This window comes from Amblyomma mixtum, chromosome 3 (genome assembly GCF_055824585.1).
Source record: "Amblyomma mixtum isolate Tamu chromosome 3, ASM5582458v1, whole genome shotgun sequence".
Taxonomy (NCBI): domain Eukaryota; kingdom Metazoa; phylum Arthropoda; class Arachnida; order Ixodida; family Ixodidae; genus Amblyomma; species Amblyomma mixtum.
Window position 1 is genome coordinate 112,462,337 of NC_143014.1, and position 16,305 is coordinate 112,478,641.

At 51.5% G+C, this 16,305-nt stretch overlaps 1 protein-coding gene across 1 annotated transcript in view; it reads left to right on the top strand.

Annotated features, from left to right (window-relative positions):
- The first annotated feature begins 316 nt into the window (after positions 1-316).
- The window catches only part of Tep2 (Thioester-containing protein 2), a 104,598-nt gene continuing 88,609 nt past the window's right edge, over positions 317-16,305 (top strand). Inside the window, exons 1-2 of the mRNA XM_089580755.1 lie at positions 317-383; positions 1,240-1,306. The gene's annotated coding sequence lies outside the window, so the exon portion shown is untranslated. The remainder of the gene's footprint in view (positions 384-1,239; positions 1,307-16,305) is intronic.

Here is a 16,305-nt window from a genome sequence, read left to right on the forward strand (position 1 = left end):
GAGCAGAATTTATCCGAAACGTCACTGATGCGCTTTCGTTTTTTGCACGCCTGCCTCGTGTGACGGAATCGTTCTGCTTCTTGACGACAGAGGCCGCTACAAAACGTTTTGGCGTGTGGACGGTAGATGGCGACAGCATCGCCGCTTTTGCTTAGCCGGTTTCTTTTATTTTGTGCTGGCGGGCCTCGCATCCGACGCTTCGGCTGTCCGGTCAGTTGGCTCTCTGGAGGGCCTCAATCCGAGGTGTGCGGAATGCGACCGTGAACTGTCTTGTGGTAGTACTTCGGAATGCAGCCTTGACCGACCAGTGTCGACTGTCAGCGACTATTTGAAGACGCATCTGGACTATATCCGTGCTGTTTTTGTTAGGGGGTCTTTGAAAAGTGAGTCGCGTTATATTTTTATGCCTTTTTCGCCATGTGTGCACCAAGTCCAAGAAGCACGTTATACAGGAGTTTTACACAATTTAGCGAAAAATAGTGAGCTCTTTATTATGTGTTTAATTCTTGTGCGGCCTTTTTTTTTACTTATGTGTCGTGAAGATGGTGCGATTGTTCGGTTTTGCTATCCCCGAAGTTGCCGCTTTGGGCGAAGCTTATCCGTGAAGTCACGATGCTTTGATGTTATCGCGTACTTCTTATGCATGACGCTATAAACGAGTGCGGGGACGCGTTGCGACTTTTCCTCTGAGATGTGGGTCTAGCTGCATGCATAGAAGTCATTCTTTCTCAAGCGAACAAGTGCCGCACTCACCATAACAGGTTTATCACGACGCATGGGTAGCATAAACACATCGCGTATGAATGGTATTGATATGATGCTAATGAAAGTGCGATTTATGCATGCTGTGATGTGTTTCAGCGCTAAATGTTCGCCATGTCATAGCTCATTTGCTGTTTGCGTCGTCTAACCATTCTTATCAAAAACGACCAATGACAAAAAGCGCGTCTGATTATCACAGATCGACCTTAATATTTGTTCTCATAGTTGCTGCACTTTTTAAACTGTAAGACCGCCCGCTAGACCTGTAAGTTCAGCGTTATTATCAGGATGGTAAGCGGCACTAGCGAACCCTGTCCCGATTTTTATTTACTTTTTTGGCAACCGTCGTGCTTAGAGGAGTCCTCAGACTGCATGTGCTGCAGTGGATCGTCGGGGGCTGAGAGCGCGACCTCGGCCAGCTGAGTTCCTGCTGCGAGCACTACGGTTTTATTCAAGTTGACGATACTGTCGTTTCAGGTGTTCGTACAAGACGCGCCGTACTGCCCACTGCCGTGACTACGAGACGGTGCCAGCGCTCCTCCACGTAAGTTGATTTCTCGGGCTGCCCACTAAAGGCAGCATCTCGCTGCGTTGTCGCGTCTTGTATGATCATCGGTGCAAGTGCATGTATATATATATATATATATATGCCTACTGCGAAAGCAGCGCAATTCTGACGCTGTCCTTCACGGAGGGCCTTCGAGGGCGCTGAAAAACGCCCACTCTGTATATCGCAAGCGTGAACACCCCCGCGCCTCTGGTCCTCAAAGCCAGGACTTTTGGAAGCCCCCTCGGGCGTATTCACACTTGCTATGCAATTTGTGTAAAGCGAGTGCAATTCAGTGCAATGCGATGGCGCTATACTGTCGTGCTTCGCCGTTTGGGATGCGATTGCCATCGTCTGGATGCATGCCTACGTTGCGGCTGCTCGTGCGCGCGTTCGGGCAAACCGCGCCGCATGCACTGCCCACTTGCCGCTGTCGGTGCGTTTTAATCAGCGTGTGTGCGGCAGATGCCTACGCCCGTGTGCTGCCCCTACGCAGGCGCATTCCCACCCCGTAGGATGCGCGTCGTCCCGAGCCGCTGTGAATCACGGCTGCGGGCGCTGTCGCGGTGACGGGTCCTACGCAGGGTCACATCCAAATACAGGCGTGCCCGCGCGGTCGCCTTGGGCGTGGGTAACGTGAATGGTGCACCGAGGCGGCGCGGGGGCCGCGCGCTCCCGGACGCGCGGGAGAGGGCCGCCGAGTAGGCACAGAGAGCGAGATGAAACAATGACGAAAGCGCGCACCGGCGCCGTTTCGGCGTTGTGGCCTTGAGCGGGTTTGCTGGTCGCGTTGACGGAGGGCTGCCGCCAAAGGCACGGCCTTCTCTGACCGTGCTCCCTCGATTTCGTGCGAAGTCGTTGATGAGCGCCCACCTTGAGTATTTGTTTACTCGCTCGCTGGCTCCTCGCTTAGCTTAGTGGCGGTTTTCCCTGAACGGCGGTGGTACGCAGAGTAGGCGTTTTTTTTTCTTTTTTTGGTGTTGTAGCGCAGCGCTGTGTGCCGCAACAGGTTCTTCTTTGCCATAGTAGTTTTTGTCGCTGGGTAATGACGCCTTCCAACGCTTGTGCAGTAGCCGAATGCACTGGGGCATCTTTTTTCCTCCGTAGGCAAACGACCCTGGAAGCTATTTGTTGAGCTATTGTTATTCTGGAATGATTTACTCAGGTTTATCTATGAACAATCAGTAACCGTATTAGAGCCCCTTTAATACCCCTTTAAAGAAGTATGGACATCAAATTTTTGTTGCGTGTTTTCATCTTTTAAACGACGCGTTAGACAGAGAACATGCCCGCGGTTTTCGCCTACGATGGCTAAATAATTTATAATTGAATTTCTTCACGATGTTTCGGTTCCGGTTTCATCAGCCGAACGATGGCTGCGACGTGTAGTTGGTGTTTCGATAACATGATGATTCCAAATCCTGAAGCAGGCTGGCTTAAAGTTAAAGGTGCACTAAAGAGCATTCTGAGCTCGTCTTTTTACCGCGGGAACTCGATCTGCACGCTCCGAGAATTTCAAGAAACTTCGAATTATTGTCCTCAGTGGCCGATTCCTCTATTAAATCGAATTAAATGTCCTGGCTCCCGCCATTTTTTTTTAACTCACCTCAGAAAGTAAGAGGAGTCGACCAACGCGCGCAGTGCCTTTCAGTCAGCCGCGTGGCGGCTTGTCGCTCTGCAATCGGCGGATTGATGCCTAGGGACCGGCGAAAGAAAATAGTCCACGCGTATTTTTATTTCCGCGGGCCTAATTTTCTGTTATGTAGTCTGCCACTGAAACTATTTATTCACGGAAACCTAAAAAAACAAAAGCAAAAGCGAAGCCGCCACGCGACTGGCTGAAATGATCTCCACGCGTTGGCTAACTCCTCCTCTTTTCGTAGGTGAGTTCTAAAAAAAAGAGGGGGGGGGGGATGAGTCGGGACGTTTAATTCGATTTGATGGGGAAATAGGCCGCACAGGACATTAATTCGAAGTTTCTAAGAATGCTCGGAGACTGTAGATTGAGTTCCCGTGATAAAAATGCGATTTCTGATTCCTCTTTAGTGCTCCTTTAAGTGTTGAGTGAATTAAAGCTGCGCATCAACAGTTATATTTCAGTTTTCTAGTGCCTTACGTGGCCTAAACACAACTACACGTCACAGCTATCGCTCAGTTGATGTAGCCGGAACCGAAACTAACTGAGAGAAGAAATTCAATTATGAACTATATAGCGGTCGTAGGCGAATACCACATGATGCCCCATGTATTCCTAATATCTAACGCATCACTTGAAAGCAGAAAACATGCAACTAAAATTAGGTGTCTATGGTCCTTTAGCTTCACGAGTGCTCTTACTGTATTATCCCACTGAGATTGATATCAGCTGAAGATCCAATGGCAGCATGCAATTCTTCAGGTGTGAGTCTCCAAAGCGCGGAAATAAGGAGCTTCTAATTCCGTTCTGCACGTTTTCAGGAACGGATGCTACAAGTGAGCTTTGCTTACATGCATGCAACGTCGGCTGACTGGAATCCTTGTATGTTGAGCAACCCTAACTTGTAACTGCCACTCGTTCTGCAGGTCACGCAGCCATTGAATGGCGGACCCCAGTAGGGTGACTTCATATTTCAGGACAATTGGCTCAACTCTCTCTAGCGCGGAATGTTGCCCGAGTGCAGTTGAGTACAGGTATATGAGGCCGGCTGGCCTTACTGCCCGTGCACTCATAATGTATCTTCGTGCATGTTGACGCATTTCGCGTTTTGTCGCTTTGTTCTTGGTCATCTGCACTGTAATCTATTCATCACCTCCCCCTTCTTATTTGGGCGACAAACCTTGCGCTGAACCATACGTGATGATCACGTATTTTAATAGCAGCTTTGTCCAGAAAGTGCCATGGCGCATGGTATTTTCCGTCTACTCAAGGTTAGGTCAAGGACCCGATTTCCAAGCCTTTTCAGCCTGGAGGAGCCGAGCCACCAGACCAGGGGAAATGTTTTACCCGTTCTATCACCAGTAGGTACCCGGCGGCACTGGGGATCGAACCCCACACCTCCCGCATACGAAACGGATGCGAAAACCACTAAGCTACCGTTGCGGTCATGAAATCACACGTCGCTTCTTTACTTTTTTTTTTCTCTGGAGGGGGCGAGCACGAAAATAACTGCGTTCCGCCATTTTGCAAATTCTCGGCGTTGGAGGTGTACATCCTACACAATGTGCTGCTGCGTTGGATGGGGGCGCCATCCGCCACATTAGCGCCGATGGCGACAACAGCCATTCTGCGGCGGCCACGCAGCCGAGGACACATCTACCGAGGGCGTTTTGACATCGACGTCTAGTAATTTGTTGCGTTTAGTAGCAGCAACTGGGCTGAAACGCGCTGCTGCAGAGACTGCCATCGGATATCCTGTCTGACGTGGGAGGATGCCTGTTCTAAACTTGCCGCATCACATGGACGATAGTAGAGAGGTTGCTTTCTAGTTTATTCATCTTGCCGTAACTGAACACAGGATGTTTCTGAATCCGTCACGTAGGAAATCCTTTTGTGACGGGGGGAAATCCTTTCCAAGACCCGCGAAATCGGGATCGCCAGCGATCTTCAGACTGATTTGTAGTTTCTCATTTTGCGGTATGTAATTAGTGTGCAGCTTACAGTTCCACTGAGCCTTTCGGAGTTCTTAAAGACGGATGCGGCGACTCCCGAAGAGAGCGAGGCTTCTTTTTGAATGCTGCGCATTTGGCAGCAACGAAGCATAGGTGAGCATACTCAGTTTTGGGAGGATCGTTAGGTTATTTCGAACTTTAATCTTATTATGACAGCAGCTTTATTCCTTTGTTTTGTGACTTACGCACGCACCCAGCAACGACACGAATCGTGACTCGTCTCTGATGTGTTGGAAAGTCAGTGTTGAAAAGCACTAGAATTTTCTGAGCCACCAGCAAGCTATGTGGAGCCGTTTGTTCGATGACTCAAAAAACAAATTTATTTTGACCACCCAGTGCATGCTAGCTGGAGGGTTGCAAGTGTGGAGATAATATAGCGGAGGGAAGGAGAGTTGACGTCATCACGCAGGCGTCCGTGGCCTCAGTGGAGTTGACGTCATCACGCAGGCGTCCGTGGCCTCCAGTGCTTTCGTAAAGGGGCGAGGGAAAAACGCGTGTCAAGTGAAAGTATGCGCAGCACTGAATCGTTGCTTTGGTTTGACTACCGTTGAACCTGGTTAGAGAGCGAAAACTCTGGTGAGCTCGGGCAACAATACGCGGCTTGCCGTCTGTAACGTTGAGTGCGTTCCGAACAACTGCCAGGACAGGAGCTCGTCGACGCGACTGCTCTTGCATTCCCACCCATGTCGCCGCCCATGTCGCCGCCGTCTGTGGCGATAGCAGCCTCGGTAGGCGCCTTTTCAACACGCCGATTGATGTCATGCTAAATCACGTAACTTACATTGCCTTATACCGTACATCGCGTCATCCGTTCACCCATTGTTATTCTTACAGTTCGGTAAATTTTTTTCAAGGTCAAACTGAAGGTCACGTCGTGTGTTTAGCACTTGTAGTTATCGGTTGCTATAGCAACACACATATCAACTGATTAATTACGGTAATTAATCTATTAGTGTTAATTAGGCTAACTTCCTCTTCCCAATCATATATTACATTACTATACTGTTGTGAATCTACCCCCCCCCCTCTAAAATTGGAGCACTTTGATCCGAGGAGGTTAAGCCTAAAGTGCTCGCCTTCAAATCACGTTGGAGTGTGCACTGGAGAGTGGCGGCGTTCGTAAGACGATCGGGGAGTGCCGCAGTTCCTCCCTCAGTTTTTCACAGTCGCTGCTACTATCTGTTTGTGACCCGCGTGCCATTCTTGTTTACTCCGAGCAAACGAAACTGGGCATGGCGGAGAACGAAGTGCGCCGGCTTCGTCTCTTGTCCGTCCGACCTGCCAAACACGTTTTTTGCCTTTGGTTTCTTTTCGTGTCGGGAGTTCTGCCGAAGCTTTTTGGGGGAAAATTCAGCCGGTTTAACGAATGTCTGGTCATTGTCCCGGCCTGCACCGGCACGCTATTAAATATATCTATCTGTGAACATCTGCGTGTATTGGCCTGGTTTTCTGTTTACTGGGGCTGGCTGTTCCTGAACGCTTGTCGAATAGCAGTTCAAAAGCGAGGTCATCAGGAAGGTTGATATTGCTCGTGACGCACCCAGATATTCACGGGGGTCGCACGAAGCTAGAGCTATTTTATCTGTTCTCGTGCGTTTGTTGTCGTACTGCTATAAATATTCCTAAAGTATTTTTCCTGATGGCTCTAGTGAAGTAGCTTATCTTGCTCTTTCTATCACTCGCTTGTGGCTGTTTTCACGCCCGGCAGGTATGCCTGGTATGCTTTGTTTGTGGACACACCACTGCCAAATGTAAAAAGGCCGTTGAAGCTGGTGTTTCTTCGAGGGCATAGAGGGCGTGCTCCGCTGTTGGTTGACAGATTCTACGAGTCGCAATGGTTCGTGCGTGAGGGCATGGCAGAAAATCGCTCCGACATTTTGCGCTTGGATTTATTTCGTGATGCCTGGCTGGCTTCATGTGAACTTGTTTGATTGTTCCAGTGTGCCTGCTGCTTTTTTTTCCTTGGCACTTTCAAAGAACGCCATCATTAGCCGAAACTGAGTTTCAATCTAATTGAAGGCAAGCTTTCTATGTATATTTTTTATTTTTCAAGGCAGTTTGCGCATAAAGCACCGGGCTGTTTAATCGGGGTTTACGACAGGTCCACGCAATTACGCTGGCCAAAAAGAGCCAAAGCCATATTTCCTTTTTAATGAGACTATGGTCTTTAGAGTTCTTGCGGGGTCGGTTCTCACACATGAAAGATGCGTCACGTGCATATATTGGCCAAATTTAGAAAGGTTGGAAATTGAAAAGGGCGTTTTCAATTCGACAAGTCTACTCTCGCAGCATCCTCTGATTGAGGTATCGAAATGCTTTTTACACTGCAACGTTAGCGAATGTACCGTTGCGCGCAAATTCATTGGCAAGGGCATTGACATATACGTCGCCGCAACCAAGGCGTGCTACTGCGGGCTGCTGGCTGGTGCTGCCACAAGCTTGACTAAGACTGTATATGTAGAATTATTGGAAAATCCGAAACAAATTGCAAAATAAAAAAAAAAAAAAACTACCGTTGTGTTCTAAATTTGCATGTATTGAACTCGAGGTTTCTTTTCACCATAAGTTATAAATTTTTCTCACGTGTGTTTAAAAAAAAAACGATTAAACTCTTGAATATCTTTATACATAGGGTGCAAGCTGGAAGTTTAGTCAAGTATGACTGCCCGTTTTCAGTAGTTCCAATTCAAAACGCAGGTTCCACCAGTCGTATTTACTTGCGCTGACGACCAGGCAATGCCAGCGAAGAAATGCGTTCGTGCTCAGTGCTGGGCTTGTCTTGCGGATAAGTCGTGAGCACAAGGCATTGCAGCGCGGAAGCACGGCGGAAGGTGCGCCACGTGGCACGCAGCTAATACAGTCGAAATATGAGAGAACTACGAATAGTTTAGAGAAGCGTCACGCTTAGCTTGACTGTTGGAGGCTCTGCTTAGGAGACAGTTCGAAACAGGACTCTCCTGCCACCCGGACTTCGAAATACATATTTCCGAAATATTTCGTAAGTTCATATGTTCTCCCCTTAAAATTTGTTGATATTGGGTTCAAAACTATGTGTATCAACACTGCACCATGCAACCCTCCTCGCCTGGAGCCCAAGCGACCTAAACGAGCGGCGCATTGTGATGGCATTATTCTCGGTGCTGATTGATTGAACAACTTTTTCTTTTGCCCAAAAGGATGAATGTTCCTGGAGGCAGATGGTCGGGGGCCCCTATAGTTCAGGGCTCTAGCAGCCTCAGCTGCAGGGCGAGCTCTACTAATCAGCTCATGCTGACGTTCGAGCTGAGCTACGCAGCGTCCCACTGCTACGGTGTGGGTGAATTAATAAATGCCCGGTCGGATTCCTATGTCGTGTGGAATAAAGTGGGCCGCCCACTGCAGTGGGCCACGTGTTCGTGTACAGTCCTAGGCGTATTTTGCTGACCAAGCTCAGATTCAGATATAGGTGTTTGTTCATAGTTGTCGCCAAGCTACTGACTGCTACCCCTTGAGGTTTTTGTGCGGAGGGGTTTCTACTTTCTCCTGGTGGCTTTTTGGTGTTCTACCTTGGCCTCGTATAATCGGATGACAGCTCTGGGTTCCTCGCCACCTGTCGACCGCCAGTTTAGCGTATCCTCGGGCGCATGCGTCGGCAGCTTGGGTCACCCTGCCGGCCATGTGTAGCGGTGTCCAAGGGATGGAGCATCTCTGTTGTCTCTTCAGGATGCGCGGAGGTCTTTGCTATGCGTCCGCTCCTAAATCTTCTGCAGGCTTCCTGCGAGTCTGCGGCAACTTGTGCCGATTCGCCACCTTGGTATGCCTGAATGGGCTTCACCAGCGAGGGCGACGCCGGGGTGATCTCGGGGCGGGTTCGCGCCGTGTTTATATCGCGCATTTTCCTCCACTGCGCGCGCACGCGACCGCCGCCTTTGGGCACGCGCCGGTGACGGACGCCGGAAGGAGAGCGCCCGCTCATCGACGAGCAGCCCCTCCTGGCGAGAGGGGAGGGGCCGGTGGACACGTTCGTAAAAACCAGTTTTGGTGCGTGCGTGCCGTTTCCTGCGGCGGCGGCGGGGGACGGATGCGTGCCACTGGCGCGCGTATCCCCGCGGCGAGCCACATCTGCTGCCGTGGCGATGTAGCTCGTCCCAGGCGCTGCGTTGTGCCCCGCAGTAGCGCTAGCAGCATAGCGGCTTACCCATGCGCTTGTACAAACGCGACGGCCCTACCTGTTTAGCTTCATGTTTTTAATTTCCTTCTCCTGGGCAAGCTTGCGACTGCAGCATTTCTTGACGCAGACCATTCACTGCGTGTTGTGCTGAGCCATTGGTGGTCGCCGCCTTGTTTTTTCTGCACATTCAACCCGCAGGCGGCTCTCGACGTTCTTCCGACATGACCGCCGTTTCGTCCTTTTCAAAAGGCTCCCTCCATTAGCATACGTGATGCGAACGCGTGTTGCTGCAGAGTGTTTCATTACTCCTGGCCTGACTGGCGTCTTTTGTCCCTTTATCGCATTTGTGTACGTGTCGTCCGAATGGGGCCGGAACGCCGCGTGCAGTCGTGTAATGACGGTCATCTCTGGTTGCATCGCGGCGTTGTGTTGATGGGTCGGACGAATGGCGGGGGCAATGCCGCGGCCAGGCCAGCCGTGTCTAATGAAGTCCATTAGGTGCGCCAGAGGTTCCGCGGGTGGCGCACACCCTCCCTCGTTTCGGCGCCCTCGGCCTCACATTCTCTGACCGCTCCCCGAAGCAGTGCCCTGCCCGGTCTTGGCACACGGTTTCGTGTCGAGACGGGTCTCCATTCATACTTCACGCGCGGCGCGCCTCATCCACGGAACCTTTGCCGGCCAAGACGCCGCGCCGCGGCTGTCAGCGCTGGCGGCCGCGGAGAGGGCCGCCTGTCTTGTTCGCTCGTGAGGCATGACGGCACCGTTTGAAATTGAGTTTCTCTCTTGTACCACTCCCCCTCCCCCCTCTTTTTTTTTTTCTTTCTGGCGTGGAAGCCCGTCTCTGCGACGTTCGGCCTTCGCGCATTTGGAGCGAGCTTTACGCAGCTCATTCACCCCGGTGCGTCGACCCTGATGTTGATGTTGCGCGGCACGCAAGCTCTGGCGCCGATTTAGTTCTCCGACCCAAAGCGGCTCCAATTTGGTCACTCTGTCGTCGCTGTGTTGCTTGGATCTTTATGAACGGGAGAGGCAGTACACCAGTCGGCCACTGAGCACACTGGACGAAAGCTTCGTCTGAGTCCGCCCTTTGTCATGAGTCAGTCCCTCGCTCTGCCCCGGCAGAGCGTGCAAGGTTCGGTCGCGCCTGTAGGGCGTTTCGCCGGCATGGCCGTGTCACTGCACATCTGCCGGGCTTCCAGGCCACGACGAGCGGCGCATACGCATCGCCGGCGGCTCGAATCTTGGTGGCGCCCGCCGAGAAAGGAGAAAGGTTGCAGGCATGGTTGCAGGCGTGCCGCCAACTCTGCTCCGCCTTGGCTGCTCCTCGATTTTGAACCAGCGTGCTCCCCGTGGCTGACTAACCAGAGTCGCGTCGTTGCCGTTAATAGGCTCCTCAAAATTAGCGGGCGGGTAGGCGTAGTTGAATTCATATGCGCCGAGTTGGTGAAACATTTTTTCCCCTTCTGCCGCAAAAAAAAAAAAAGACGTCAAGAGTTGGAGTAATGCACCTCTGTGTAGCAACTCGTATCAGCTTGTCTGGTAGCCAGCCATCAGAGGCGATTATGACAGTTAAAGAAAAAAAGAGGGGGATGGGAGAGTATCTGCGCGTATCATAGCATCGCAAGCAGCCGAGAGCAGGCCGAAAAGTCACTTCAGGGCGAGCTTACTTCGGAAGTCAGGCCGGCCACCCCAGTTTCGGTGCGTCAGCCTTGCATTAAGAGCAATCGATCGGCGGCAGATACCATGATTCAAGGGCGATTTTGTGCCTTTCAGCGGCAGATGGTTGCCAGTAATGCTCATCCCATGAGCGCTCAAAATACCGAGCAGCTGACACAGGCAGCTCGCTTTCTCTATTCCGCTGTGCAGCACACACGCTGCCACGCGCAGCCGTGCGTGCTGGTCGCTGCTCTTTCTGATGGCGCAACTGACGTCTTTGCTTCGTGAAAAATGGTGACAACTGATGTGGAGACTCGTAGATTGACGTAAAGCGCGCTTAGAGACGAGGACATAGCGAAACAATCATGAAAAAAAAATTCCCGCCGTCAAAGGTTGCAGTGCCTTGGCATGAGCAGGACATACTTTGTGAAGTTGGCCCAAACGAACAGCGCGGCGCAAGGTGAACTGGTCGGGAGTCGTTGTTTTCGCCCACTGCCTCGTACTTTTCTTGGCCGTTCTGTCTTGCGTGACTCTGTTCGCTTGAGCAGTGATGAACTGTTTTCGTAATAAGAGAGACGCAAAATCGGTATTTGTGTAACACGGGCGTAAATTCAGGATGTTTTTGTTCTGGCTACACCGGCGGTGGCGGTACTGTGGTTCGCTCCCTACAGGAAATGAAAGCGCCGAGTTGAACAGCTTTAAGTACGAGCAGACACTGCGGGGACCACCGCGACCTCTTTGGCCCCGCAGCGCGTGTGCGTGCGTGTTTCACGTGCTGTTCCATGCTTGTGGTCGCCGCATTAGACTGGCCACGTGAAGGCGCCCGATTGTGCTTCTCTAGTTATGTTCTACCTGTCGCCGATAGGGAGTAGAAAAAGGCGAGGGTGACGATTATGTGCACGAAGTTCAGAGCACTTGAAGCAGCAGCAGTTAACAAAGGCGCTGCCGTTGTCTCGAATGAGCAGCACAACTCACGTTCGTCTTACTTTTTGCTCCCTCCCGCTTCGAGGTCAACGGGAATGCTACTCGTTTTTATTACGATATTTTTGTTTGCAGAAGGAAATTGAGTATTATATTAGACAATACACATGCAGATACACTGTGGTGCGTGCGTGTGTGTGCGTGCGTGTGTGTGTGTTATGCACACAGATCATGTTAAAAGCTGCTGTGGGTTCATTGTCACGTAATTTAGTTTCGAGGCCTTTACCGAGGCTCCTCTGTGTTGTCATGGTTATGGCGTCGCGTTATTGAACACGGCGCATGCATTTGCTTCTCGTTTTATTAGCATTGCCGAACGAACGATTAGTCGCGTAACTTGTTTCAAGGAGTCCTTCCATGATAGTTTTATGTGTGGTTGCACAAAATTCTACGGGTGTTCTTACGGGTAGTTCTTGCTATGTTTACAGGGCAGGTGAAACGTCTGGTCAAGGTAACACTATTGCGAGATATCTTTCAACTGCGACTCTGCAAGTAGAATGAATGCTGTAGTCGTTGTAGACCGTCCTTCCCTTCCCTTTCGTCATGTCTAATTGGAAAGTCTGCCTTACCTTCGCTATATTGCACTGAGGAGGCGGTAGTGTTCGGAGGTCTACCGTGACGTAGTATGTTCGAATAACGACTGCAACGGTGTCAGTTTTGTGGACGCGAGACGCTCGCGAAATTCCTTGCTTCTGCGACTCTGCTGCGCGCTGAAGAACGGTCGCCGCTCTCGAACAATGCGCGGCCCCCCACAAAGGCGCCTCCTCGCCTCCAGTCGTGCACCGGCGCATTGTCATCTGCCCTGAGTCGTCTGGGAAGGTCACGTACCCTGCACGTCTATTGAAATTGTTCTCTCGAAACGAAGCTCCGTTTTCGAGCCGACGGTTTTTCGAACATCCTTCCTCGTGACACCTCTTGCGTTAGAAATGCACGGAGCTTCGCTGCACTGCCAGGGTGGGCGTAAGCACCTGCTGCCGAGTCCAGAATGGTCGAAGGGAGCTCGCATGGTTACGTTTTTTTTTTTTAAACATAGTTTGTAATGTATGGTAATGGCAACTTCTCAGGCCAGCTAAGAGGCCCTTTCCGCTGGGGGTACCGTCTCGGCATCCGTGGCCAAGTACCTCTTTTGTGCCATCCTGCCGTCACGGTCTGGCGGTTGCAGACTATGGCAACTGGTGCCCACGTGGCGAATAGCCGGGCCCGTCGCCTTCGCCTGCCTGCCTGCCTCTGGAGCTTAACCTCCGTGCTCACACATGTCGATCAGGTCCAACCTGATCGACATGATCAGGTCGAGAGAGAGAGAGAGAGCGTCCAGCTTGTTCCTGGTGGTTTACTTTTACCAGGAGTGCTTCGAGCTTTGCGGCATGTGGCGCGAAGCTGAAAATGCTTCTTCGGGATCAATTCGCCGACAGCAGGACTGCGGCATCATTCGGTGGGCTTCAGCTCTGTGTGACGAACGTTTCGGTGTTGCGTATGCGTTATCTGCTAAGGTGCGGTGCACCGTCGCGCAGAATTTACGTCGTTTGCGGTCGCTTTGCTCACGCGATGTGAGTGGGAATCAGGGCGCGGACAGTGCGCTGGACTGTCCATTCTTATTTTTCGCAAGTCACGTCACGCGGCAGGAGGTTTCAGTTTTGTTGTTGCTGCCACGCTAGTAACTACGGCCATGCAGCGAAGTGAGCTTGCAAGATTGCTTGCTGGTACGAAGTTACGAAGTCGTAAGATCGTCTTCCGTTAGTGCAACCTTCTTTGTGTCTGCGTTCGGCGTGTTTGGCCATAGGTACTGCTGCGTCATTAAAATCCAACTACTACAACGGCTCGTAGATATAGTTTTCGCTCATAGGATTTGTCGATTGGATCAGTGGAAAGCTGCAAGAAAATTCTTCCGTCGTTGTTGGTCAGTAGTGAATGGAGGGGAAAAAAAAGTTCATTTGCGAACAAATGTCTTTCGCAACTGACTTGTTACGTATACTGTACGAAATCTCGGGTCGTTCCGGTAGACTGAGGCTGACCTCCTTGTCGCCTGCGACCCGAAAACTCTTAATTCATCGGAATTGTCAGCTACCAACTGTGCTGCTTTACGTGCTGTTGTCCGATATCTGGAGTAATAGCCGCTCGACATATTGTCACTGCAATCTTGTGCGTGGCGTCGTTATGTGCATTGTTCACCGGCATACGCCTCCACTGTTGGCCTAAGGTGTTGACTTGCGCACGAAACGGCCTTTATATGCTCTTTTTTTTCCTTTTGATACCTCACAAACGAGGTCTGAGGCGATGGTAGGGAAAAAAAGAAAAAAAAAACTTCCCAACGCGGAATGAAAAGCGGCCGCTGGCATTTCTCGTGGCGCACTGGAGGGTGTCCGATTATTCTATGGTCCTGTGGCATTTCTTTGCTCCCTTCGTCCGGTAGCTGGCTTGCTTTTCAGAGCGTGCAGGCAGGCTACGCGCCCCGAGACCGCGAGTGTGTCCTGAACGGGATGCCGCTTGCCTTCGCCCGCCTGCTCTGCGTAGGGCCGCGGTTTCTCGATCCTCCTGGCGTCTACTGCGCACCCTAGGCCAGTCTGCTTTGTTAGAAGTTCCGTGGCGTTGACGCTCGTTTTGAAGAATCTTCGAACTCTGTAGCCATACAACTCTCCAGGCAGCTTTTTTTCTTTGCAAGCGTGATCGTAGGTCGAAAGTGGGCGTACACAAAATCGGCCTCAATTTTGTGTTCTCCCGCTTATTTTATCACTTGCCTAAGAGCCTCCACAAGATAGGCTTTCCTCGCGCGGAGAGCATTTGTGCGGCAGTTTTAACGCTTAGCGGCAATGTGTCTTCGGTTGTGTACGTGACTTCTTATGTCTCTATTTTTTTTTTTTGAGCTGCTTTCTGTGGTGCTGGCTGCATTTGAAAGCCCTGCTGGGAAGAACGGTATATGGCGATTTCGTACCTAGGAAAAATAATCCCTTTTCAAAAACCGCACATAAAGATACACTTCGCGAAGTTCTACGACGCGTCTAGGAAGGGCTGCTTGTTGCGGTACCCTTTTAATTCTCTCATGAGGTCTAAAGTTTTACTAAAGGACCCTGTAGCTCAGCTTTCGTTCCAGAAACAGCTTCGAATAGTAAAGAAAACAATTAATTGCGCGTAATTGCGTTCTTCTTTTTTTTTTTTTGACGGAATATAGAGCTTCAATTACGTCAGCGTTGAAATGTATGGCTCGCGTTTGAGCCCTTCATGTTATTTTTGTGAAACAGGGGTTCCCAATATATATGCACAAATTTCCTCTTTTCTGGATAGTGCAACATAATGCGTACCTGAAAGAGGCTATCCCTGCTCGCTTGCTACTCATCCAGCTCGAGCGCATATTCTGATTGCACAGCAGAAATTTAGCGCCTCCCAAATACCTAGCAACATTTATGCTTGCTGCGCCTTCTCGACGCGATGTCAACTGCTAACCTAATTTCTCCAAAATCCACGCCGCTTACGCACCCTGACCTCATCGCTGTGCTGGGACTTTTCCATCTGCGACTTTTCCAGCGCTCAAAATGTGGCAGATTTTTTTTAGATAATTCGGCTTTTTCTGCCTACCTCCCCCATCACTGTCATGGAAAATAAAGGTATTATTAAAGGCTCCCGCACAACGCCTTCGTCCCCGTAGAGGCTCGTCTCGCGTGCGGCGTCGTCGAGGAGGAGAGGGGGCGCGTGGCTTGTTACGAGTCCGTTGGCCGCGCGACCATGGCAGCCCCAGCAGCACTGCTTGTCTGTCTCTCCCCCGGCAGTTGTGTCTGCGGTCGTCGCTGATCCGGGTCCGCCCGCGGTTGACCTCTCCGGGGAAGGGGCGCGCGCCTTCCTCGTCGAGGTGTCGGCGCCCCGCCGCTATCACGCTCAGCCGGCAGCGTGGCCCGGGGACGCCTCGGCGGGCCAGGCCATGCCTGACGGGGGCGCCCACAAAGGAGCGATCGTCGCCGCGCCTTTCATTTTCTCTCCGCAGCTTCCCCATTTAAAGCACAGTGACCGCGTGTTTCTTTTCTTTCCAGCGCGCCTCACGGCCGGCGACTCCGTGCCGTTATCTACTAATCCTATCTGATGCTCGAGTTGAACCCGGCGCGAAAATGCGTTAAACGTCAAAAAGAAACAAAGCGTGGAGTGGATTTGCAGTGTCGGATACAGCTACTCTTTCTGCACTGCAGCTGGCTGCGCCGAGGGTGGCCTCTTGGGTACCGGGCATTTTTCCTTGAATTCAAGCCATTTTGTTCATGCCGGGTTCGGAGCTGTCTGGCTCTGTACGTGCTCTATAATAAGCGTTGCGTTGCCGCAAGGCGAAGCTGGTCCGGCCGGCTTTCTCCGTGGTCCTCGGCTTTTGCATGCGTCGGAGAGTTTAGCACGCGGGCGTTTCGCTCGTCCCAGCGCAGTGCGCACTGCAAACAAAACTGCGCGCATGGCCAGCGCAGCCCTTGAAGCGCGCCCGCATGCTCGGCTTGCTGCCCTCGCCAGGCGGCGTCCTCCGCTGGATGCACCTCCGGTCGTTGGGGGGGGCCGCCGAGTCGGCCATGCGTGCAGTGCCGACAATGGAAACGGCGAG